This window comes from Gorilla gorilla, chromosome 5 (genome assembly GCF_029281585.2).
Source record: "Gorilla gorilla gorilla isolate KB3781 chromosome 5, NHGRI_mGorGor1-v2.1_pri, whole genome shotgun sequence".
NCBI lineage: Eukaryota > Metazoa > Chordata > Mammalia > Primates > Hominidae > Gorilla > Gorilla gorilla.
The window spans coordinates 131,818,439-131,844,111 of record NC_073229.2 but is presented as its reverse complement, the minus strand read 5'-3'; the positions used below and the strand labels follow the sequence as shown (position 1 = coordinate 131,844,111).

Genomic DNA, 25,673 nt, shown 5'->3' with positions numbered 1-25,673 from the left:
ATCCCAAGAGAATTGTGCATTCAGACAGCAGTAAGATCGTGAGAAGGAAGAGGAGGAAAAGGGGTGCTGATGGCTTATGAGATGCCACAGAATCTTTCTATGCTGGAACAAAGGTACCTTTTGTTTCCAGAAGGGTCAAAATGTTTGCTTGACAATCTTGGACTACAGACAAAAGCAAAATCAATATCCTGGATGACTGTCTCCATGGCCAAGACCAGATGAATAATGCTATCAGGACAACCACAGCCGGGTGCCTCGGCCGCTGGCACGTCTTTGGCTGGGCTTGCCTCGGCAGAGTTCAGATGGAGTCACCGCCATAAATATAACTCTGCACCAGGAAGCCTCCAAGATTCTCTCGGGCTCCATGGGAGAAGGAAATCAGGTCTCCGGAATCCACAGGATGATCACTTCGAGGGAGCTGCTCGTGGTGCCTCAGATTTTAATGAACATTCATTTTTTGAGAAGCTAAATCAACTAAGTGCGGGACTCTGAACAGGTCGAGTTGCTTTTCTAGGCTTCTGTTTTTTCATATGTAGAACAAGAGAACTGAACTAGATTTACAATGACTAGAACTAGATATTAGCATACTTTCCACCTTAGGAACTTTCTGATATTTAACTCAGGTACCAAAGAGCCAAACGGACCCACCCCATTCACATAAGGCTGAAATAAAAGTCTCTCTAGTCAGTGGGGTGAGATGGTGTGTGGATGTGAGTGGAACCCGTGGAGCATGTTTGCCTCCATTTGATGGTGCTTCTTGAACCTCAGGCCTGAACCCTTGGAGCCAAAAAAGATCAGGACTTGAAGAGCACTTGGAAGGGACACCACACCTGGGTCTACAGGCCTAAACACTCACTTCCCATGCACTGTGTGCTGTCAGTGATGGGCATGGTTGGGAAGCAGACCCTGTAACGGACGGAGTGGGCTCTTGTCTGCAGACAAGTGTGGTCTAGCAGGTCAGGAAGAGACAGTGCCATCCCAGTAGCTTACCATCTTTTAAAACTCCTTAGTTCTATTTTTTAAAATGTTTCCCAGGGGGAGAAAAATGAACACCTCTGTAATAAAACAAAAAACAAAAAACAAAAAAACAGTAGTCATAATAATGAGAAAAGCCAAATAAGCACATGTAAGTGCATTTTTTTCCTTCGAGATTTATTTTTTGTTTGATGAATCTGACACCAGTCAGGGAGAGGAGAATGTTGTGACCCAGCAGAAAAATATGGCCCCAGAGGAGGGGCGGCTTCTTCCTGCCTGGGTGGGTTTGGTGCTGGGGTTGATTTGTTATTATTTTTTAATTTGTTGCTGGAAGGTTTTCTTCTGTTTACTTTTATAAATCTCTCCCCGGGCTTGCGAGCTTCCCCTCCCTCCCGCCTCCCCTTCCCCTGCCCCCAAATTTCATTTTTAAAAAGCGAGCTTGCTCGCCAGGTGTGTCCCCCAAGCTCTCACAGCTCTAATAAATAAGGAGCACCTGTAAAACAGTAGCTTGACTTGTGAAGTGACTCTGTACAAAGGAGAATCTAGAAATACAGTATGTACACCGCATCCTCGGGCCGTGGTGCTTCAAGGCTGGCGCCACACCGTCCTGGCCCTGCCCACCCGCGACTCGCCACCCCTCCTGCTGAGGCTCCGCGGCCTTGTGGGGCGGGGGCACCTGGACCCCTCCAGAGGGAACAATTGCTTTATTTGAGTTAGTAAACAGATACACTGAATCACAAGGTGATTTGATTTTTTTTTTTTTTTTAGTTTTCTTCCTTTTTTGATTTTTTTCTTAATTTTTTCTCTTCTTGTCTTTTTCTTTTTTTTTTTTTTCTGTACTCATCAGAATGGGATACTCCACAACTGTCTCACCAACTCAGTGCCAGTACACATGCTCTAGAGGACTTCTGGACTCGCAGCTACAACTGTACAAGTGCACACAAGTGAATCTACCCTGTTATCCTCCACCCACTGATTGAGGATCGAATTGCACATTTCTCTTAACCATGACAGGAGAAAGCAAACAGTGAAACAGAATCATGGGTGATCTTTCTCACTTTCCCTCTTGTTTTCATTGGTTTGTCCATACCATTCTAATTATCATGAAAGGGCTCTGCATATAGAGAGATTGTCTCACTGACTTCCTGGATCACCGAAAACCATCAGGGTTGAAATTTCATCCGAGTCTTTCCTGACGCCCAGCAAATATTCCCCCTCGGATTATTTTACACCTTGAGGGCATTTTGGTCTTCAGTTCAACACTCTTGCTCTGTTCCCAAATGGGGCGCTATTTAGGGGAATTTAAAGAGAAAGCTGAGAAGAATAAACATTTACCGAGTTCTCTTGGCATTCAGTCTCTGAAAAACCACAGTATAAACTATTCATGCTGCTTCTTACATCTGTCAAATCGCAAATTAAAAGCCATAAAAGTGTAACACTGAAAATATGGCATCAAAAAGGATAAAGGTGGCCTTTGTAAAAATAACAAGAAAAGTATATTAGCCAATAAAATATTCTAACTCTTCATTTAAAAGTGCATCCCGGGCAGGACAGAGATGACTCTGAAGCATTGGGCCTCCAGGACCACCCCTCTCCGCCATCAAAACGTGAACAATATAGGTCCAAAACCGTACAATGCAAATCACAATTCTTAGTGTAGCAGCAAAACCACAGCAGTTTTTAAAAAGATTAAAAAAAGATTTTTTGTGTTCCAATCCATATCATCTTCCAGCCTCAGTCGCTGAGCCTTGAAGATGGGGCGGGGAGAATACCTACATTGGTCCTTGTGGCTTGTCGGTATTTCGTTTTTTTTAAAAGCCAGGGGTGGAATCCCTAAGTTCCTCTGGGGAGAAGCAGAGATGGTGGCAGCAGGAAGGCTGGGCCTGCTTGGTGGGTCCAAGACGCGCGGGCTTCTCTGGGCTAGAGGCCATCGAGGGAGGGCTGCTTCCTCTGAGATGCTTAATGACAGGAAGCGGCTTTATTTGCTTGAGTTTTAGCCAGAGGGGGTGGTGAGCTGACCAGCTGGTGTCATTGGATGGCGTGACATGGTTTGCTCTGCGCCCTCTCTCCATGAGCGTACCCTGTGAGTGAACGTTCCTGGAAAAAGAGCAGAAAGGGCTGTCAGAATCCACTGGACCGATCCCCCTCCCTCCGCCCAGCTGGGGAGAACCCAGGCATGAGTCAGACAGCAGCACACTCTCCAGCCACCAGGGCAGACCTAGGATGAGCCCCAGAACCGCTGCAGCACAGCGTGATTTCAACAGCAGTTTCATTCACGGTCTGCTCAGGTCAGCCCTGCCAGCTTTGTGTGAGGAAATGAAACTCAAGTCGCTTTTTGGAATACCATAATGAGTAGGGTGCACCACGCCCTCACCCGAAGACCACAGCATCCTTTGCAACCCAGCAACCCTCCCCCTCCACATGACTGCATGCTTAACCAGCAGGAGGCTTTTTTTTTTTTTTTTTTTTTGAGACAGGGTCTCGCTCTGTTGCCCAAGCTGGAGTGCAGTGGTGCAATTGGCTCACTGCAATCTCTGCCTCCCAGTTTCAAGTGATTCTCCTGCCTCAGCCTCCCAAGTAGCTGGGATTACAGGCTCAGCTAATTTTTGTATTTTTAGTAGAGACAGGATTTTACCATGTTGGCCAGGCCTGGTCTTGAACTCCTAGCCTAAAGTGATCCACCCACCTTGGGCTCCCAAAGTGCTGGGATTACAGGCATGAACCACCGCACCCAGCCCCAGCAGGAGGTCTTTTGAGTCACCCAAGGTCACTCCAAAGCCAGGCAAGGTCACAGAGGACCCTGGAGCTCCTGACCTCACTCCTGTAACCCCATGTCTCAGCTCTGGTATTTGCTGAAAAGAGGGCCAGTAGATTCACTTTTTGGCAAGTGGAAAATTACTATGGACACATATACCTATCTTCAGAAGTTTCCCACAAAGGCAACTAAGCTGGAAGAAATGCTTGCTTTTCTCCGTGTGTGGGTCTTGCCTGTAAAAGGTGAGCCATTCACATCTCTTCACATCCAAAACAAACAGTAGCACTGGACTGGAAGAAAATAAACCAACCAAGAGCCTTGGGGTCCCAGGGCAGAGGCTCTGAACAGGATTTTCCACCAGGAAAGTCAGTTTCTGGGGAATGCTCATCCCAACATTCACTGAGATATGAGGCTCTGCCTCTTGATACCTGCAGCCTTCTTTCATTTGCCGCCAGTCACTTGGTTTGAAATAGAGCTTCCTGAGGCCACTCAGTCAGTCCTGGGAGCAGCCACTTAGAAGTCTGCCAACTGCATGGTAAAGCCCCAGAGGTCAGGGGCTTGTCTGTTTTGCTCGTGTCTCTACACCCAACTCCTAGCTCAGAGTCTGGCCCGCTGTGGGCGCTCGACACACTTTGATCACATGAGTGGGTCAGGCGCCTCTCTTCTGCCATGCCCCAAAACAGCACCTTTTCTTCCTGCCAATAAATGAGGCTGTCAGAAATGTGAATGGGTAAAATTTGGCTAAGGTGAGGTGGTGACAGAGGACTTGTAAACATCTTTACAACTGTTGAGATTATTCTTAGCACAATGAACAAATAACTTCAGAGAGGTGATAGAATGTAGGACTTGAAGGGACCCCAGAGATAATACAGTACCATTTCCTCATTTTATAGTGAAGAAATGGAGCCACACAGAGACCTGGAAGCTTGCTTGGAGTGTTTGTAACATGAATTTAGCAAGAGCAAGAGGAGGTCAAACGCCCATTGGGAGGACAAAGTGGCAGCTTGTGCTTTGAACCCTGCTATCTAAATCCTGGTGTTAATGGCAACAATAATCAGCAGCAGCCAAAAACAAGGTTTGAAAGTTTCACTGTGCACGACAGGAAATGCCTGAGTTCCCCCAATCACATTAAATCACCAGATCTGTGTGTACTTAATATGTATATTAAATAACCAAAGTGAAAATGCAAAACACCACAAATATGTAATGGGGGTGGAATTACAAGGCCATGGAAACCTTTTCATTTGGCATGGTCAGATTTGGAAATGTGGATATTTATTTCTGAATAAAGAGCTCACATTTGACTGTCTTTCTTTCTTTCTTTCTTTTCTTTCTTTTCTTTCTTTCTCAAGAATAAGTGACAATGGAGAGAGGGGATACAAAAACAAAAGCACCAAGGGCCACTATCAAATGTGAGGCCACAAAAATTGAGGAGCTGCAGAGATGACAAGTGGATCCAAAGACACCGGGGTCACTTCTTCTGGGAACAATTCTTTTGCATTTAGCAAGCACAGCCTGGAAGTTGCTGTGGAGGGAGGGAAGCCATCCCCACCTCTGGGCCTGGAACCAAGAGTGACTGAATCTTGTAGTTAGAGGGGGCCTCCTTCTTTCTTTAAAAGGGAGGAGGGAGAATGTTTAACATTTTCCTCCAGTAAACTGGGAAACACCGCCATTTTGAATTGCTTACTTAGGAATGCTGCAACTGCTTTTTTAATAATGTAGCTTTTTTCTTTAATGCAATCACTATTTTAAAAAATGAATATTTCTCCAGTAAGTTTCTTTATATTCAAATCACCTTTGGACAAAGACCAAACATGGACAGCATCAGCCTACTTAAAGAAAATTTCCAGGCTTTCACAAGAGACTCGGTAAAACGGGATTATAATAAGAGCCATTCTGGAACCTTAACTACAGCATTTGCCATCCCAAACACTATAATAATCATTATTATTCTCTGGTATCTATTATTGTCTGGTAAATAATATGTGTTTTCCCCCAAAGTTCTAAAGGGTGCAGCTGCACCACACTCTATTTTTCGCAGCCCTAGTCCTGCTGCTCTGAAAAGCTTGCTCACACGAAGCTTATTTTAAGAGAATGGTAAAGTAGACAATTTGTGCTGTTTCTTTCCCTCTCACCACATACTTGCTGCGTCTGGGACACCCACAAAGGCCAGATGGTGGCAGTACAAGTCCCTCTCTGCTGATAACATTTGAGGAGGGGGCGGTATTGAAGGCATCCTCATTTGTCCTTCTGGCTCTGGCTGGTTCAGGGCAGCCCCCTTGTTGGTGACACAGGAAAAGACTCTGGAATCGATGAAAATGAAGAACCAAGCTTGGGCTTCACTTTTCTGATATTTATTGGTATGGAAGGTATGAAATCCAACAGAGTAGGGAGGAAACAAGTTTGGATTTTTAGAAAGTGATCATGGCAGGAAGTTCCAGAGTCTGGAGCTGGTTCTATTTTGCCCTTGCCAAGCAGAAGAATCTTACGAAAAAACTGTCCTCCATGTCTAAATGTCTTCATCTGTGCAAAGGGGAAATTACTACAATAAGCGAAACAGAGACCCGAGTTACAGTACAAATGCCTCTGACTGGCTATGTGACCTTGGACCTGTTCCTCAGCCACCCTCCCCCAGAGCCTCGATTCTTCTACTATTGTCCTCAGCCACCATCCCTCAGAGCCTCGATTCCTCCTCCATGTTCCTCAGCCACCCTCCCTCAGAGCCTCGATTCTTTCTCTGTGCAGTGGGGGCCTGGGTGAGCTTCAGTATTAAGTCTTCCATTTCTCACATGCTCAGATTGTGGAATCTTTCAACAAAAGCCAGTATCAAATATGTAGAATTATAAACTTGAACAACTGAATATTAATCTGTTACCAGTATATAAGGAAGCCCATGAACTTCTGGACCCTGAACTCCAAAATTTCAGAAAGAGTCTCCTTCTCTCAGTACACACAAACATACACACACATCTATGGCAGAGGTTTGTGGAATACCCCTTAAAGCAGGGGATTCTGGGGAAGTGGCCACAATTGTGCCTCACACTTGGGTTTTCGTCTGATTTGGGCATTTGTCTGAAGGCAGGATAACCCACCCCTGCTACATGAAGCATCAGACACACACAATTACATACAAATAAGCCCATTTCTTATGCTATATATGTATCATACATGTACTATGTGTGTACCATACATACACGCTGGCACCACAAGGCATGGTCTCCATCAGGCATGTATGACCAGCTATCTTCAGAATTCCAGGCCTGCCTGCCCCTTTTGGCCAGAGGAATGAAATATTTCTCTTCATGGAATCTTAACTGCACACCAAATGCATTGAGAGACTCTCTGTTCACCTGGTGAGTCACTTTTCTGTTTCATCAGGGAAGCATGGCCAAGAATGTGATCTAGATACTCATCCTCCTTTATAACACAAAATTTTCCAGAGAATTATAGATAGCAAAACTGTGCCTAAATACATTCTCTCAATGTTGATACTGTCAAAATATGGCCACTCTCACCTTTACTTCTTTGACCTTTATAGCCTAAGACTTTCACTGTTAGCATTCCATAAAACTTCCAGGCAACCACTCCCAAAAGTAAATGTGTGTTCAGAGAAAAATGTCTGTCTTATTCTACATCCCAACATTTCCAAACTAGCTCTTTTGTGGTGGCAGATTTCACTTCTACCAGGAAGCCTGCCTCTATTACTCTAACCCATTTTCTAAACTTGTATTATTTCCTTCCTCAAATACTTTTGTAATTAGCATAATCAAAATCCAGTAGGCCTGTCCTGTCTTCCTCATTTAGAAGGCAAGCTCCCCATGTCTGTCATATTTATCCCCAGGAGCCTAAAACCCTGTGGCATCAATTCTATGATGTGCAAGAAATGCCTGCTGCCAGCCAGCTTGCCTTTGTCCAATTACCCAGGCCCTACCAGAGATCCACTCACTCGGGCACGTCTGCCCATCACTTATCACAGTTAAATACAGCCATTACGTGCTGGCTGCGGCAACGCTGTTTATCTGGGACAATAACGAGTCCCTGAGGACTGGATTGCTCTCAGGTAGCCGCAGCTATTCTGGGACACTCACAAGGGTAGAGCCCTGCGGTCAATGAACAGAGCCGCCTGCACTAGCTGATAAACTCTGAGTGTGATGCCAGATAGTGGTCCCCACACCAAACCCATCCCAGGAAGGAAGGTTTTTACCAAAATATGATTCCTTCTCTCCTCCATCAACCATTGCTTCATGAAGAGTTTTTAAATGGCTTTTGCAGGATAGAAATTGTTTTCATTTTTGAAGAGGATGGCATCTCTTTTCTTATAGCTCATTAACTGATGAAGATACGTGGGAGATACTGCAGGTTTGGTTCTAGACCACTGCAATAAAGTGAGCATTGCAATAAAGCAAGTCACATGCATTTTTTGGAGGGTTTCCCAGTACACATAAAAGTTATGTTTATACTATACTGTAGTCTATTAAATGTGCAGTAGCATTATGTCTAAAAAACAATTTACATTTCTTAATTTAAAATATTTTATTTGTAAAAAAAAAAAATGCTAACAATCATCTGAGCCTTCAGCGAACCATAACCTTTTTGCTGGTGGAGAGTCTTGCCTTGATACTGATGGCTGCTGACTAATCAGGGTGGTGGTTGCCAAAGGCTGGGGTGGCTGTGGCAATTTCTTAAAATAAGACAACAATAAAGTTTGCCACATTGGTCGATTGTTCCTTTCACAAAGGATTTCTCTGTGTCATACCATGCTGTTTGATAACATTTTACCCACAATAGAACTCTTTCAAAACTGAGTCAATCCCTGCTGCTGTTTTATCAACTAAGTTTATGGAATATTCTAAATCCTTTGTTGTAATTTCATCATTGTTCACAGCATCTTTACCAGGAGCAGATTCTATCTCTAGAAACCAATTTCTTTGTTCATTCTTAAGAAGCAACTCCTCATCTGTTCAAGTTTGATCGTGAGATTGCAGCAATTCAGCCACATATTTAGGTTTCCCTTGTAATTCTCTTGCTATTTCCATCATATCTGCAGCTACTTCCTCCACTGAAATCTTGAACCCTTCAAAGTCATCCACGAGTGTTGGAATAAACTCCTTCCAAACTCCTGTTAATGTTAATATTTTGACCTCCTCCTATGAATCACAAATGTTCTTAATGGCATCTAGAATAGTGAATCCTTTCCAGAAGATTTTCAATGTACTTTGCCCAAATCTGTTAGAGGCATCACTATCAATGGCAGCTAGAGCCTTATGAAGTGTATCTCTTAAATGATAAGACTTGGAAGTCAAAATTCCTCCTTGATCCATGGGCTGCAGAATGAATGTTGTGTTAGCACGCATGAAAACAATTAATTTCTTTGTACCGCTCCATCAGAGCTCTTGGATGACCAAATGCATTGTCAATAAGCAGTAATGTTTTGAAAGAATTATTTTTTCCTGAGCAGTGGGTCTCAACAGTGGGTTTAAAATATTCAGTAAACCATGGTATCAAGAGATGTGCTGTCACCCAAGCTTCGTTGTTCCACTGACAGAGCTCAAGCAGAGTAGATTTAGCATAATTCTTAAAGGCCCTAGGATTTTCAGAACAGTAAGTGAACACTGTCTTCCACTTAAGGTCACCTGCAGCATTAGCCCCTACCAAGAGAGTCAGCCTGTCCTTTGAAGCTTTGAAGTCAGGCATTGACTCCTCTCTATCTATGAAAGTCCTAGTTGGCATCTTCTTTCAATATAAAGCTGTTTTATCTATATTGAAAATCTATTGTCTAGTGTAGTCACCTTCATCAATGATCTTAGCTAGATCTTCTGGGTAGCTTACTGCAGCTTCTACATCAGCACTTGCTGCTTCACCTTGCACTTTGATGTTATGGAGACAGCTTCTTTCTTTAAAGCTCACGAACCAACCTCTGCTGGCTTTAAAATCTTTTTCTGCAGCTTCCTCCCCTCTCTCAGCCTTCACTGATGAAGAGAGTTAGGGCCTTTCTCTGGATTAAGTTTTGGATTAAGGAAATATTGTGGTCGGTTTGATCTTCCATCCAGACCACTCAAATTTTCTCTATATCAGCAATAAGGCTGTTTTGCTTTCTTATCATTTGTGTCTTCACTGGAGTAGCATTTTTATTTATTTGTTATTTAGAGACAATATCTCACTCAGTCACTCAGGCTGGAGTGCAGTGGCATGATCACAGCTCACTGCAGCCTCAACTTCCCAGGCTCAGGTGATCCTCCCACCTCAGCCTCCTGAGTAATTGGGACTACAGGTGTGCACCATCACACCCAGCTAATTTTTCATATTTTTTGTAGAGACAGGGTTTTGCCATGTTTCCCAGGCTAATCTTGAACTCCTGGGCTCAAGCGATCCGCCAGCCTCAGCCTCCCGAAGTGCTGGGATTATTACAGGTTTGAGCCATTGTGCCTAGCCATGGAGTAGCAATTTTAGTTTCCTTCAAGGACTTTTTCCTTGAATTCACAACTTGATTGGCACAAGTAGCCTTGCTTTTGGCCTGTCTTGGCTTTCAGTATGCCTTCCTCACTAAGTTTAATCACTTCTAGCTTTTGATTCAAAATGAGAGACATGGGTCTCCTCCTTTCACTTAAACATTTAGAGGCCATCATAGGATTATTAACTGGCCTACTTTCAATCTTGTATCTCAGGAAATAGGGAGGCCCAAGGAGAAGGAGAAAGATGGGGGAACAGCCAGTTGGTGGAGCAGTCAGAACATACCCAACGTTTATTGACTAAGTTTACCTCTTATATGGGTGCAGTTCATGGTGTCCCAAAACAATGACAATAGTAACATCAAAGATCACTGATCACAAATCACCATAACAGATATGATAATGAAAATGTTTGAAACATTGTGAGAATTACCAAAATGTGACACAGAGACATAAAGTGAGCACATGCTGTTGGAAAAATGACATTGATAGACTTGACAGGGTTGCCACAAACCTTCCATTTGTACAAAGGCAATATTCGTGAAGCATAATAAAGCGAAGCATGATAAAGTGAGATATGCCTGCAACTGAAAAACATTCCTTCTCCTTTCGAGTCTATAGCTCATGGTAAGGAGAGGGTATGGGAGCCAAGGGTGAGTTTCATCTTAGCTCAGTGTTAGGCTCTGGTCTGAATCGCAGTTTCATCACTGTGGTGCTACTCACCCTATGGCTCTGAGAAGCTAAGGTTCCTGAGTACTAAAAATAAAATAAAAATAAAAATTAAAATTAACCAATTATAAGGCCTTGTTTTCTTTAATTTTTAAATAACTTTTTCTTTTAGCTATATCCCTTATTTTACTCGTTAATCAGTAAAAATTACAACCATATATGACTCCCTACTGGGATAACTCTATCTTTAAGTCTTCATTTTACAAATGAAAATGTTGTTTTCCTTTGCTGGTTCTATGGGTTAGGGGAGAGCAGTCTGTTTTTTCTTATAAGCGGTCATTGCTATTTCTTGCTGACCTCTAAAAGTCTCTGAGGGGCGAAGAACCCAGAACTACGGAGCCCCCTCTTGTGCACTCACTTAAGTAAGTCCTTATCTTCACCTTGGACAATGGATCCTCTTTACTAAGTTCTTTCCAGAACCTGGAAGTTTAAGCAAACCAAATGACCAGGTCTCTGGCAGGCCCTCTTCCAAAACCATGGAGGGATTCATGACTAACAGTGTAGTTTTCTTTTTTCTTTCTTCTTTTTTTTTTTTTTTTTTTTTTAACAAACACACTATAGCAGATGGCTCTGTTCACTCCCAAAAAAGAAAAATAGAATAAAGAAGAATTACATGATAGAGCTGTTCTGCAGGAAATTTTGAACAAGAGCCTAGGTCCTATGCCCTGGCTTTCAGAACTAAGTACTTCCCATTGTGGTTTATGTCTTCAATGAAAGGAGTTTTCTTTTTTTTTGAGACAGGGTCTTGCTCTGTCACCCAGGTTGGAGTGCAGTGGCACCATTATGGCTCACTGCAGCCTCAACCTCTTGGGCTCAAGTGATCTCAGCCTCCCAAGTAGCTGGGACCACAGGCATGTACCACCAAGCCTGGCTAATTTTTTTCTAATTTTTTGTAGAAATGGGGTCTCCCTGTGTTGCCCAGACTGGTCTCAAATTCTCGGGCTCAAGTGATCCTCCTGTCTTGGCCTCTAGGCCTTGCAAAGTGCTGGGATTACAGGCATGAGCCATGGCTCCTGATGGTTTTTTTTTTTTTTTGGTAGTGGGGGTGGGGCAAGGTCTTGCTCTGTCACCCAGGCTGGAGGACAGCTGCATGATCATAGCTCACTGCAGCCTCAAACTCCTGGGCCTCAGCCTCCTGAGTAGCTGGGTCTACAGGCATGCCCAGTTAATTTTTAAATTTTTTGTAGAGATGGGGTCTCAAACTCCTGGGCTCATGATCCTCCCACCTCAGCCTTCCAAAGTCCTGAGATTACAGGCATGAGCCACTGTAACCAGACTAGGAGTCAAATTTTATTGCACACCTAATTTACATCAAATACAGCACCAGGCATTTTTATATACTTATTTCACTTGGAAGCAAACAGCAATGCTACTGAAATATTTATTACTATCTCCATTTTACAGATGAATAACTTTGCCAGGAAGGGTTGCTAGAAATAGGAAAAGGTGGATGGAAGTCCAGCTTCTAGAACCCCAAAGTCAAGTTTCCCCCTCCCGCTGGGAGTGCTGACCCCTAGTCTATGTTCCATCTCCCCCCTTCTTTGCCCTGACAGTAGGGTGGCAGGGTCACAATGTCAGAGCTGTATAGTGCCTTAGAGACATACATGGCCTAACACCCTGCCTTTGCAAACAAGAACTCTGAAAAGTTTTTCATAAGAAAAAAAAAACCACACATTTTCATCAAGTCTCATCCAACACACAAACTAGCTGATGTCAGTTCACGGAACTCAGCAGGCCCCTGGCCCACAGCTCTGCTCCCCTCTCCCCACTGTGACTACAGGAGCAGGTGTCACTGTGTCCCTGTTAAAGTGGGAGATGCTAAATCCTAGATGAATTTAGAGACTCATTCAAGGGGTCAGTGGAAAGGACAGGGTCCTTGTCCTTTTCTGATTTCTACCACCCTGACTCTCAAGACTGCGGCCTTCCAAAAATTCTGCCTGTGACAAAAAACCCAGATGTTTACTGTGTTAAGATTAAGTGTGTTACTTCTCTATGTTATATGAACAGAGGCATTCTAGGTAAAAGAGAAAGAATACAGAGAAAAAAGCAGCTTCATGTGGCAAGTAGCTTTGACCTGTGGGTCAACAGCAGATTTTAGGATTTAGATGAGGTCTGGGAAAGCAGTCTTCTCCACACTTGATTCATTCTTTATGACCAGCCCATTAGCAGAGAGAGGGAGGGAGAAAGCTTCATATTAGTACAAATGCCATTGCAAAATGTAAGAGCTATAATACTGATTTCTCCCCCAACAGCAAAAATGATGGAGAGTGTGGTTACTAACTGCTTTTCTGCAACCCTTTAACCCCTCAACCCTAGATGTTCAGGCACAACCTATTTTCTCTCTGGAATTGGCTTCCTGATGTGAGGAAGCCATGCCGTGGGTGGCAAAAATATGACTCTGGTGCTTGGCACAGGGCATGTAACTGAAGCAGCTGCGGTCAGATCCCATGTCCCACCGAGAGGAAAGGCAGATGAGGACTCAGGTTCTAATCCTGGCTGCGCCACCCTGTGACCTTGGGCACTCGCTCTCTTTGTTGCAGTCTCGACTTGTAAAAGTGGAACCAGAGATTTTATGAGAATTTCTGGAATGGTTTCCCTAACCTCTGAGGTTGACAACGTGGAAGTGTTTCATTATTTTCCATTACACATCCAAGGGAAGAAGCTCTGGGCTGTAGGGGCTACCATGACAATTTTTGTAATAAGCATCTACTATGAGCCAGGTAGCTCCCAGACATTTTAACTTGTTATTTACATTGGAGCTGATAACTGCACGAAGTAGGCGTTATTATCTTCATTTTTTACACATAAGCCATGGACAGTGGTTTTGCATGGAAACTCTGGAGCCAGGCTGCCAGTCATATCTCAGCACTGCCATTTACTGGCCACATGACTCTGGGTGGCATACTTAACCTCTCCAAGCCTCAGTCTCTTCATCTGCAAAATGGGCTTAATAATGCTAAGTCTCATGCATTGTTGGTATGTAGCATTTAAACACTGCCTACATGTAGAAAGTGCTCAATAAATATTAGCTATTATAATTATTTAATGAGAAAATGCAGGCCCAGAGAGGTTATAAAACTTGTCCAAATCCTCACAGCTGGTAAGTGACCCAGCCAGTTTTCAAACCCAGGCAGGTCTCACTCCAGCCCCAAGCTCTGTCCTTAGGCAATGCATCCTTTCTAACAGGATGGCAACTGCCATTTTAGGGCATCTGTGATGAGCCACACTTTATACATTTCCTTACCTGTCTCTTACAGCAATCTCATTACTCATGACATAGAGACTGAGGCTCAGAGAGCTGAAGTCCCTTTCTCCCTCACCTGGTAAGTGTCTCTGCTGGGATACGAACCCAAGCTGGCCCAACTCCAGAGCAGATATTCTTTTCCACTAAACCACACTGCCACCTTCCTTCACCACCAGGAGCCCACTGGCACCACATGTGGAAGCTTCTGAAGGTTTACAGCCTGGAAAGTCAAAAAAGAGAAGAGGACATATCCAAAAGGTTGCCAAACTTTCTTAAAAGTAGCCGCAGGCCATGGGAGGATCTGATTCTGATTCTGAGAAAATCTCTGGAGATGTCTAAGGAATATAGAGCAAGCCCCCTGAGCCTTTCTGCTGCCCTTCGGTCTAAGGACAGACAGTCTAGGCATCGCTGTGTAACCTCCACATTCCGCATTCATGAAGTCCGCTGCTGCAAGAGCCAGGGCCTGCCTCTGTGCACGCATGAAACAGCAGCCCACATCTGCCCTTCCCTGCTGGCTTAAGGCTCAGAGCCGCTGGTTGGTCAAAAGGCTGGGGCCTCTGTTTCTGTGGCCATCTGGAGCCAAGCCAGCATCTTCCTTCTTTAGATCCTGGAATGGTCTGTCGATTGTGAGATTTCCTTCCACCGTGCATTGTGACATTTCCTTAGGCCCACTTAGCACAAAGAAAGTTCTTCTCACTGTCCAGAGACAATGGCTTTCCATACTTAACCCATAGATCTGGCAGCGCATGTCCCTTGCACTCCAGCGATGAAGTTCTGCAATGTTTAGAATCAACTGCTGGCAATTAGCCTGCCATCAGAATGCAACCATCAGCTTTAGCAATGCCAGTCTTTCAGTCTACAAACAGCTGCTCAAGTAATTTTCCTCAAACACAGATTTCATCTTGTCATTCTTGTGCTTGAGGCCACAGTGACGTTGCCCAATGTATTGAGTACAAATTCCCCAAACTCCTGTTCTACCACCTTCCCACTCTCCTCCAGCCTCATGCTTCTCACCCTCTGTGGTCAAGCCCTTTGTTCCAGCCAAGTGAACCGGAAGGTCATCCCTAATACAGCTTGCTCTTTTCTGTGCCTTTTAATATGCTACTTCACCCCTCATTTCTCCACCCCTGATCGCCAGCCCACATCCCTCCTCAGGTTCAGAATTCAGAATTCATCGACCAGAAGGCACTACATCAAGACAGCTTCATTAGCTGTTCCTCTACGGAGATGCTTTCATTCATGTGATCACTGAATACTTGTGTGCTCATTCTTCCAGCCCCTGTGCTAGGCACTTGGTTACAACAATGAGTGAACTGGACCCGGTCCCTGCTCTTGCTGAAGCCTACTGTCTGCAGTGTCACATCGGTTTGCAGGTTCTGCATGTTGCTTGTAAAAGTGACCTTGGCTTTTTTTTTTGTCTCTCAGTAGGTTATTAGTTCTTCAAATCAAGTCAAGGACTCCTGCCACACACCCTCCCCTACTTTTTTTCTTTTCTCTCTTTCCCTCTCTCTCTCTCGTCTTTTAATAACACAGACCTGAGCAAAGTCAGCATTAGATATTGTTAGTGCAAAATGGATATGTTTTACCCTCTAGGGAAATAAATGAAGACTATCTCTGAACTATGAATGAGCAAAAGGGGACTGCTTCCCTCTGTTTGGATATGATGAGGAGTTATTAAGTTTCGCAGATTGTAATATATGAATTAAGTATACATTTAGGATTTATAAAATCCAAAAATAGGATTTTAAAAGTTATTATTGCTATGCATAGGCCACACACACATGCACACACACACACACACCCAGAGCTAAGACAAAGGACAAGTTGATCACCTGATCGGACAGTGAGAAGTGCTGTCAAAATCAGGATTAGAACCCTGAACCAGTAGCCCTCATCTTCATTTGCAAGGTTATAATGTTTTTCCACCAAAAATTTTTCATAGTCTTTCAATCAATATATAAGGTTCATGTTGCCTAAACCTTGGGGATTATGAAAATAGCCACTAAGTCCCATGTTTATGATGCCATCTTATTTAATGGGAGGATTGAAGAAATCTGCATGTATTTTTGGTTTGGCAAATCTTAGAATTATTTTTTCAACATTTGGGTTTGGATAAAACCAAAACTTATTTTGCCAAGCACTTTGGCCTTAATTTTCAAACCCATGTGTATTTTAAAAGAAATTTGATCTATATGTTTCTGACTCATTTACACTTAACTCATGAGAATGCTGTTTGGTAAGAGCTATTAGATGTCCAAGCAAGTTTATGAGCCTTTTAAAGCCTTCTTTTCCCCATTCTTACCAGAAAGTTGTATTTTGCCAGCCATAAAAGAGTGTGAGCCCCAGGGGCCTGTGATCACTTTGAAATTTATAACCTCCAAAGCTTAAATGGATTCTGCGTTTGGAAAAAGGGTTTCCCCCTCCTCTTTTTCATATTAAGCGCACAAACAGGCTACCTATGATAAAGACAGGATCCTATGTCTTAGCTTCCAAGATGGCTGAAGGCAAATAGTAAAGAATTCAATCCAACCACCAATAAATTGTCCCTAAGACATTTCAGAGGAACAATATGACACTTTAAGTTCATTTGGACACAGACTGAGATCCAACACTCTAATGGGAAGTTTTTTGTTTGTTTTTTGTTTTGAGATGGAGTCTCACTGTGTCGCCCAGGCTGGAGTGCAGTGGCACGAATTCGGCTCACTGCAACCTCTGTCTCTCAGGTTCAAGCTGTTCTCATGCCTCAGCCTCCCAAGTAGCTGGGACTACAGCCATGCGCCATCATGTCCAGCTAATTTTTTATATTTTTAGTAGAGACAGGGTTTCCCCATGTTGGCCAGGCTGGTCTTGAACTCCTGACCTAAGTCTGATCCACCCGCCTTGGCCTCCCAAAGTGCTGGGATTACAGGAGTGAGCCACCACGCTCACGTGTGGGACTCAATACGGTTCAGGTTAGAACACTTTAGCTTTTGAGTGCTGGGGAATTTCTTTGTTTTAAATCACAGACAACCAATCTTGTTTATGATTTTTTAATACATTTTTAAAATAATAAAATAAGCTGATTCTACTAAAAATGACATTTGAATTAAAACCAGAAAAGCAAGAAGAATGTGAATGCATGCTGCAGCAACTTCATCTTGTATCTTCTATAATGATGCTCAGATACTACTCAATTATATTATTCTAGTGGGAGAAAGCTTTTGGGTAAATTACTTAAAAATGGCTTATAAAGGCTGGGCATGGTGGCTCATACCTGTAATCCCAGCACTTTGGGAGGCCTAGACGGGTGGATCACGAGGTCAGGAGATGGAGACCATTCTAGCCAACAGGGTGAAACCCCATCTCTACTAAAAATACAAAAAAAAATTAGCTGGACATGGTGGTGCGTGCCTGTAATCCCAGCTACTTGGGAGGCTGAGGCAGGAGAATTGCTTGAACCCAGAAGGCAGAGGTTATAGTGGGCAGAGATCGCGCCACTGCACTCCAGCCGGGCAACAGAGTGAAACTCCATCTCAGAAAAAAATAAAAATAAATAAATAAATAAAAGCTTATAAATATTTAAAGTATAAGCATCTAACACATTATAATGACAAAGTTTTACATTTAACCACATGTGCTCCAAATATCTTGAAATTACTCTAAATACGGGTTTAAAATATCAAAAGGGCTTGTTGATGGGATGCAGAGCTTTGCAGAGAAACTTAAACCTGATCATTCTTGCTCCCACAACACCCAAGCTGCACAATTTTTAAAGTGTGTGTGTGTAGATTTCTTTAGAAAAAGATCATGTTACAGTCTGAATTTCTAAAACAAGAGTTGAAGGATGAAATATAGGGTTTCCCCTTCTCTCACCAAATGCCGTTTAGCCACTTTGCTTCTAGATAATTTGTTATTGTAGGTTGGTTCAAATTTAAGACAGTAACATTTTAGAAACACTTGCAGAACTAAGCCAGCTGCAAGGAGGATATCATTACAAATTGAGACACATGTTGTATGGGAATACCATTCATTTTCAATACCAAAAACATGTCTGGGGAAATAAGCCATGCAAATGAGGGAAAGATCTACTTTTTAGTTGTATTTTTTTGGATGTTAGGTCAATGTTCCATATCAAATGAATTCATGAAGCATTTCTCCCTTTTGTTCTTTAAATACTGTCAGTCACATTCTTACTTCCCTTTTTACCCAAAACAAAACACAGCTTACTATATCAAAGACACACAACAAACCAGAGGTTCAGAGGGGAAAATGATGAGACAACTAGTGCTGGTGCAGCCAAATATCTGGATGGGAATGAGACTGGGAGCACTGGAAGTTTTGATTTGCCCCAGCCCTGACCCCTTGGCTACCTGGAAAGCCAGGTCTGCTCTGCCCCCATCTCTCTACTCAGGGCTGTACATCTGGACCGCACAGTACAATTGCACAAGCATTTTTTGCTTATGATCATTAATTCAGTCCAAGGAGTGGCAGAGTTAGGTAACTTGACTGATTTCCAATTTTAAACTATGTAGTACACTTGGGACTATTTTAAAGCATTAGAGAATAATTCCAAGTTTTTGTTATTGTCATTTGCTTTTGCTCCAGTCATTTTTCACTAGAATCTTTTCGATGACCCTTGAAATAAGTTTTGTGCATGTGTGTGTACTTCCCCTCCCTGTTGATGGTCTCATGTTCCCAATCCTGACCCCACCCTATTTTTTTTTCTGTGCTGTGGAAATCCACAAATCTGGAGAAGAACTCTCTGCAGTTAGTATTCAGAGCTGGTGTCTGAAATGGCATTTACCCCATTTCCTTGAGAATGGGACCCTGTTAAACGATGCCAGTGCTAAATTGTTTATTTTCTAAAGCTAATTTCTTTCTTTCTCTGAATGAATTTCGTTTATGCCCTTTGAGGCCCTAAGAAAAAGTTTACACATGCAGAATGCATTGCCTTAACATCCATCCACATAGAAAGTGCTATGCACTTAAAACGGCAACTGAAGGATACAAAATAAGTTGTGCAGGACATGGTAAAAGAAAACAGCATGGCCACCCCCGCCCCTTTGGCACGATCTCTTAGACAGGAAAGTCTGGAAAAGGCGGGGCATTCGGGTGAGGGTAAGTGTTCCACAACATGAGGTAAGTGTTCCACGGTGCAGTGTATTTTGGTCCTCAGACATCTCTGCCCCTCTGCAGCACTTGTCTGCATGAAGGTAGGTGTAAATGATTGAACATGGTGCACAGGCAGCAGCTTAGGCCGGCAAGGGAGTGACTCATTGGAAACCAGTCAGGGAACTGATTTCCAGTGCCCTCCTGGGCAACGGCTGGTTAATAGCTGGCCGAACGCGTCTCTTTCCAAGTGCAGTCTCTCCAAGTAAAGAGGCATACTGGGGAGCTAGGGAGCATGGGCAGCGCTCCCAGACACTGCCACATCAATGCCCTGGTGTTCACCGACCTGTCCACCTCTCTGACTCTGGCCATTCTGCTTTCTTGGCCTCAGTGGCAGGGTAGAAGATCTTTCCACAGAAGAACAGTGTCTCCCTATATCGTACAAATTTTGAAGGTCCAAGTGCTGGGGAAGTATCTAGCTTATTTCTTTTCTTGCTTCTCTTTTCTTCTTTCATCACAGGCCCTTGTGGGAAATGGTAACTTGAAGAAAAGTCTATAACCTTTTGCATTGTGTCACTAAGGCAATCTTATTGAGGCAAGTGCTACATGATGTAGCTCCAACTTTGATTCTGCAATATTAGGCCCACAGCAGAAATTGCCAAACAATATATTCTAAGTTTTAAGAGAAACTTTCCATTAATTCAGCTTCCTCAGAGAAACAAGAAAAATTTCAACTCAGATATTGCTCCATAATAAGGTAAGATAATCCTTCAGAGATATAGAGCATACTTTTTCTGGAGCCAAAATCTATGGACGTCTTCTCCCATGAAAATGCCTCTGTGCATAGGCACATAAAACTTTCCATGAAATTTCAGGGGGAGTTGCTGAAGGCCATCCAGGGACGAGTCCAGGGGGCCAGGAGACCAGCTTTAGGGAGCTGCCATATGGATCTGGAGACAGAGCCAGGACCAGTGCTGCACTAGCATGACCCTGAATGGGTGCCTCCTCAAAGTCTCTGCCCTAAGCCCTTCCTTTGCTTCATTCTAGTCCCAGTCCTGCTGAAGATGGAAGGTTATGGGTACGTCTGAAAGTAATAAATATCCAGTCACAGATGTCATTTCATATTCCATCATAACCTGATTGACATCATATATAAAAGTTGGATGCTTGTACATTAAAACCTTCCCTACAAGTCCCTGGTCATAAGGGTTAACATGGTCCCAGCAGCATTGAATGGGACATATCTCAGGCCAATCTTGACACCATTCATTCCAGAAAACTTTCCTCTACAAGTCTGAAATGATCACAGGAAGCACACTCCCAGGTCCTCCCACTCACATGTGTCCATGACACAGACCTGGTGTCTTCTTTCTGGCTCTTTGAAGTACCTCTACCTAGAACTATATGTGCCAACTGCATCCCAACAGACAAGCTAACCCTTAACTTAGGGACTGTCACCAATTAATATTCCCAGTAGTCAAGTACTGGACCATTAGATAGCACAAGTCTGACACAGGATCCGAGCACATCCCATTCATACTGATTTCCTTTTGTCACTCTCAGTTTTCCTTCTTTTCCTTGTTTTAAAAGTAGGCACCTATAGTATTGTTTCGAATGTATGGACTGACTTCCCAACCTCCTCCCAGACAGCCTCCTCTCTTGAACTTCTCAGTTTGAGAAACTAAATTGGCAAAAAACTTATTTGTGACCTCCACCCTTTTGGCTTCCCCAATGAAGTGAACTCCTTGCCTTGGAACAGTTGTTTCTAGGACTGTGGCTCCATGACCAGACTAACAATTAAACTCCAAAAAGCCAAACTACAGGTGCCTCCTCCGGCTTTCCCTGAGAAAATAAGATGTCAAGTCCCCCCTGCTGAGCCTGGAGTAGTATCATGGAATTGGGACCAGGAAAAAGGGTCTTATATTTTCTTTCTGGTTTTTGAAACTTAGAAATTTGGGAGCCACAAAGGTGGAAAGTTGTATGGACCTGTTGTTCCTTGAGAATGGAAAAAGTGAGATGAAAGGGTTACTCCTTGTACACATTTTTTCCATTGATTATTTTACTTAAAGAGTCTATGTCATTTCCCTGGAAAACTGAGGAGGGGGAATATTTTCTTTTGAATATCTTCAAACATTTGCAAATGGTTACTCTGAACTCCCCAATGTACCATAAACAAGTGTAAACTGTAGAAATTCAGAAAATGTACAAATACAAACAGCTATCCCTCAAGCTCCTAGGCAAAGACAAAGAAGGGAGTATTCCATTTATAAATGGAATTCTTTGTGGATAGAATAGTTCGGAAAATGTTTATACATTGTTTTCCTTATTATTTGGGGGGATATTTTTTCCAGCTTACAGAAGCTGCAGAACTGGCATTTGGAGTCTTAAAAGTTGAAGATCAAAGGAAGTTTACAACCTTTTAAAATCTTCAACTAAACTTAATTAGTTCTGCATCTGGGGAAAATAGCTGTCCACTGAAATCATTTGTAATCATATCAACACACAAGAATGCATAAAGGCAGGTAACCAGGAACAGAATAATTTCCAAATGGGGAAAAAAACCCCTGTAATTTACAAAGAACTAGCAAATAAGACTTCCTTGAAGACAACTGTAGCTGCCTCCGTTGCTAATTTCTAGATACTTTGGTCTGCTTTTGATCTATTTTAAATGATTTTTTTAAACAATACTACAGACTGGGAGCGGCGGCTCATGCCTGTAATCCCAACACTTTGAGAGACCAAGGTGGGCAGATCACTTGAGGTCAGGAGTTTAAGACCAGCCTAGCTAACATGGTGAAACCCCATCTCTACCAAAAATATAAAAAATAGCTGGGCATGGTGGCATGTGCCTGTAATCCCAGCTGCTCAAGAGGCTGAGGCAGGAGAATTGCTTCAACCCTAGAGGCAGAGGTTGCAGTGAGCCCAGATTGTGCCACTGCACTCCAGCCTGGGCAACAGGGCAAGACTGTCTCAAAAAAATAATAAATAAAATAAAATAAAAATAATAAAATAGTACTACAGTATGAAAAAGGCAGACATAGTGAGAAGAATGAAGATGCTGACCGAAGTTATTGACAGATTATCCTATATAATATATAATGAATATATATGAGAAATAATATATAATGAATCACCAACAAGCACACGGAGAAATCATTCACCTGCACCTCACCCACCACATCTCAGCCTGAGTTTTGCTTTTGGTTTGTAACACTTTCCACTTTGGCTTTAACTTGTCACCAGTGTTCAGCATCAGGGCACAAAAGCCATACGGTCCTTTATTTAGTGGATACACTTCCAATTTCCCCAACCATATGAACGATCTGGGTTTCTGAAGGCATAGAAGAAAAACAGCACCACATGTGCACAAAAAAACAGGAAGGGGCCTGGGCACGTTGGCTCACACCTGTAATCCCAGCACTTTGGGAGGCCGAGGTGGGTGGATCACCTGAGGTCAGGAGTTCGAGACCAGCCTGGCCAACATGGCAAAACCCTGTCTCTACTAAAAATACAAAGATTAGCTGGCCATCGTGGCGTGTGGCTATAGCCCCAGCTACTCAGGAGGCTGAGGCAGGAGAATCACTTGAACCCAGGCAGCGGAGGTTGCAGTAAGCCAAGGTCGCACCACTGCGCTCCAGCCTGGGTGACAGAGTGAGACTCTGTCTCAAAAAATAATAAATAAATAAATAAATAAATAAATAAAACAAACCAGGAAGGGCCAGAGAATGTGAGTAAATTGTGGCAGGTTGAGGAGACTGTGCTGTGAGGTGACACGGAACTTCTGAGGGCAAGAGGAAATGTGATTTAGTGGAGGAGAGGTGGTTTTTCCCCCATCTTAAATCACTTGCCTTGTCACACTTTCATAGCTGACAAAGCCTGAGTATTTCTGTATTTCTGATTTTAAAGAAAAGCTGTAATTTCTTGGGGGACCCATCACTGAAAGAACTCTTCAATCTCAAGAGGTAGTGGGCAATTTCATCACCACATCTTCTGAAATTGGCTGGAGCCAGGTTAATATTTTTAATGATTCTGGTCCACATACAAGACTGATTCTTTATTCAGAAACATATATCATCCAAATAGCCATCGTATATTTTATGTTTTTATGTTATTTTGGTCCCAAGCTACTCATATGTTAGTGTCACTATTCTTGACTTGGTCACTTCTCACTCCAATGATGGTATAATAGTAAAATCTCTCACCCTCCCATTCTTCTTCTTTCAGCCTCACCTGAATGAGTGATATTAGAATGTGTTTAAAGTGACAATTCCCAACGCTTTCTGACTTTCTGAAGGCCGTCACTTTTTTTGTCACACATCTTCCCATTACTCACAGCTTTGTCAACCAGATTAAATTACTCTCGTGAAGAAATCAGAGGCATTTTCAACTGAGGTGACTGTGAGAAGGCTGAGGCCATCTGTCTTCAGGCAGCAGAACTTGTAGATGTAAAATCAAGAAGGAATGGTGAACTCATTTTTAGTATTCTTCCTCTACTGGCAAAGCCATCAGAGGAAAAGGAAACCTCGAACGATGGTGGCTGAGAAACCTTTCTTCCACAACTGACAAGTCTCCTTGCTCTGGTCTGTGCTTCCCAAGCAATCTCCTGGCTATGCTAGGGGCCCAACTTAGAGACCAGGGACTGGACACACCACAGCAAGTGCTGTGCTCCACGTTTGTATTTCCCACTGTGGAGTAATGGGTTGGTAATGTAGGCTTGTTGGTGCTGCAGAAACAAGAATTCAACTGTCTGAACACTTAGAGAAGTTAGGAGGTAGACTCAGTTTTTGTTTGTTTTTTAAGAAACTTTCCCCTATGACAACTGAGGGTTGTTTTACCCACTGAGGTGGGTAAAACAATTTTAGTATGTAGGGTAATAAAGAAACTAATTAGCCTATTCTCCTACAGTGGTTTTTAAAAAAATGCAGCTCTGGAGTCAGACAGCCTGGATTTGCATCTCAACTCTGCTAATTTGGTAAAATCTTGGGCAAGTTACTTTAATGTCTCTGTCTTGGTTTCCTCATCAATAAAATGAAGACGATAATTGTCCTATGGACCCACATCCAAATAAATACTACCGAAAAACACTTAGAAGACAGCCTGCATACAAATGTGAGCAATTATTCATCTTACGAGATCCACTCTGCTGGCCCCCGCTTCCTTCCTCCTGGAGTTTGCACTCCCACCAGATGGGGGCACGCCATCATATTTATCTTTGTATCTCCCTAGTCCCTGGAAGGAGCAGCGTACAAGTTAGGTGCTCAATAAATGCTCATCTCTCCTCTTCCTCTCTATAAGAAGTTGATAAATTCAACTGAATTTTGGCCTGTTTGATGCCCGCTTGGATAGATGGGAGAGCTTGGGCTGTGTTCAACAGGCCTGAGTTGAATACGGCTTCCCCACGTACCAGCTCTGCTTCGGGCACAGTATCTAAGCTTCATCTGCCTCCTTGGTGAGATACAGATGATGCCTATTCCACCAGAATTGGCAGGAGGAGCAAATGAGGCCACCTCTGCCTATGACAGGCACACATGTTAGTTCCCCTTCCCAAAATTGAAAAATTTAACTCACTCTCGGCGGCTCACTTGGCATTAGGCAGGAGTCTGTCTATGAGGTCAGAGATGTGCAGTGTCACTCACTTTAGCAATGCCACCCTCTTCCCTATCGAAGCCTCCCATTACCTGCAAAGGTGAGCAACTCATCAGCTGAGCCGCTGGGCCCCAAAAGGGGGAGAGAGCAAAGCTGGTCAGTGACGCTTGAGGCCTACCCTGGGGGATGCTGCTTGGTGCCAAACTGCAGGAAGGAGACCCCATGAACAGGAAAGACACCCTGCCAGGCAAATAGGACTCAGTGGCCTGGGTTCAGTTGACATATGCATGTAAGAGTTAGGTTTCATTCTCACTTTACAAATGGAATCCCGTCCTTATCAAGAAAATTTGGTGACATTCTGCCAATGAGGCAACCAGCTCTATTTAGTAGGTGGCCCAGCTCATGGGTTCACTGGACATTTCACCACTGCCCTGCAACCTCATGATCACACATTTAGGTGTCCCAAGTTAATCTCTTCTCCCTCCCCCCATCCTCCTCTTCTCCAATAGGGTGATTTACGGAGATGAGCATGATAATAAAGTGTAATTGGAGAGACAGTATTTCATGACAGGTTGGAGACTGAGCTCTCCCCTCAAGTAAGTGACCCGGGGCTTGGCACTCACATGCTGTGGCTCAGTTTCCTCGGCTGTAAAATGGGAATGATGCTACTGAACAACTCAGCATCAGAGCTGCTGGCTCAGAATGTTGATAGCGTGACCACACCGTGTACAATATAAAACACACACGGTAAAATCATGACTATAATTACAACTCTCCCCTCTGCCTTGTCAGAAGTAAGGAGAGGTGCACTGGCTGGTGCGGAGGAGCGCCCGGCGGACATACAAAC

The 25,673-nt window shown here is 43.4% G+C and overlaps 1 long non-coding RNA gene across 1 annotated transcript; it reads right to left on the bottom strand.

The window, feature by feature from the left end:
- Nucleotides 1-1,127: 1,127 nt before the first annotated feature.
- LOC134758767 (uncharacterized) lies at nt 1,128-25,667 on the bottom strand. The gene is made up of 2 exons (XR_010134337.1): nt 14,229-25,667; nt 1,128-3,072 (listed from the first exon to the last, which is right to left on the bottom strand). It is a non-coding gene; the product is annotated as an uncharacterized lncRNA (long non-coding RNA).
- Nucleotides 25,668-25,673: the final 6 nt, after the last annotated feature.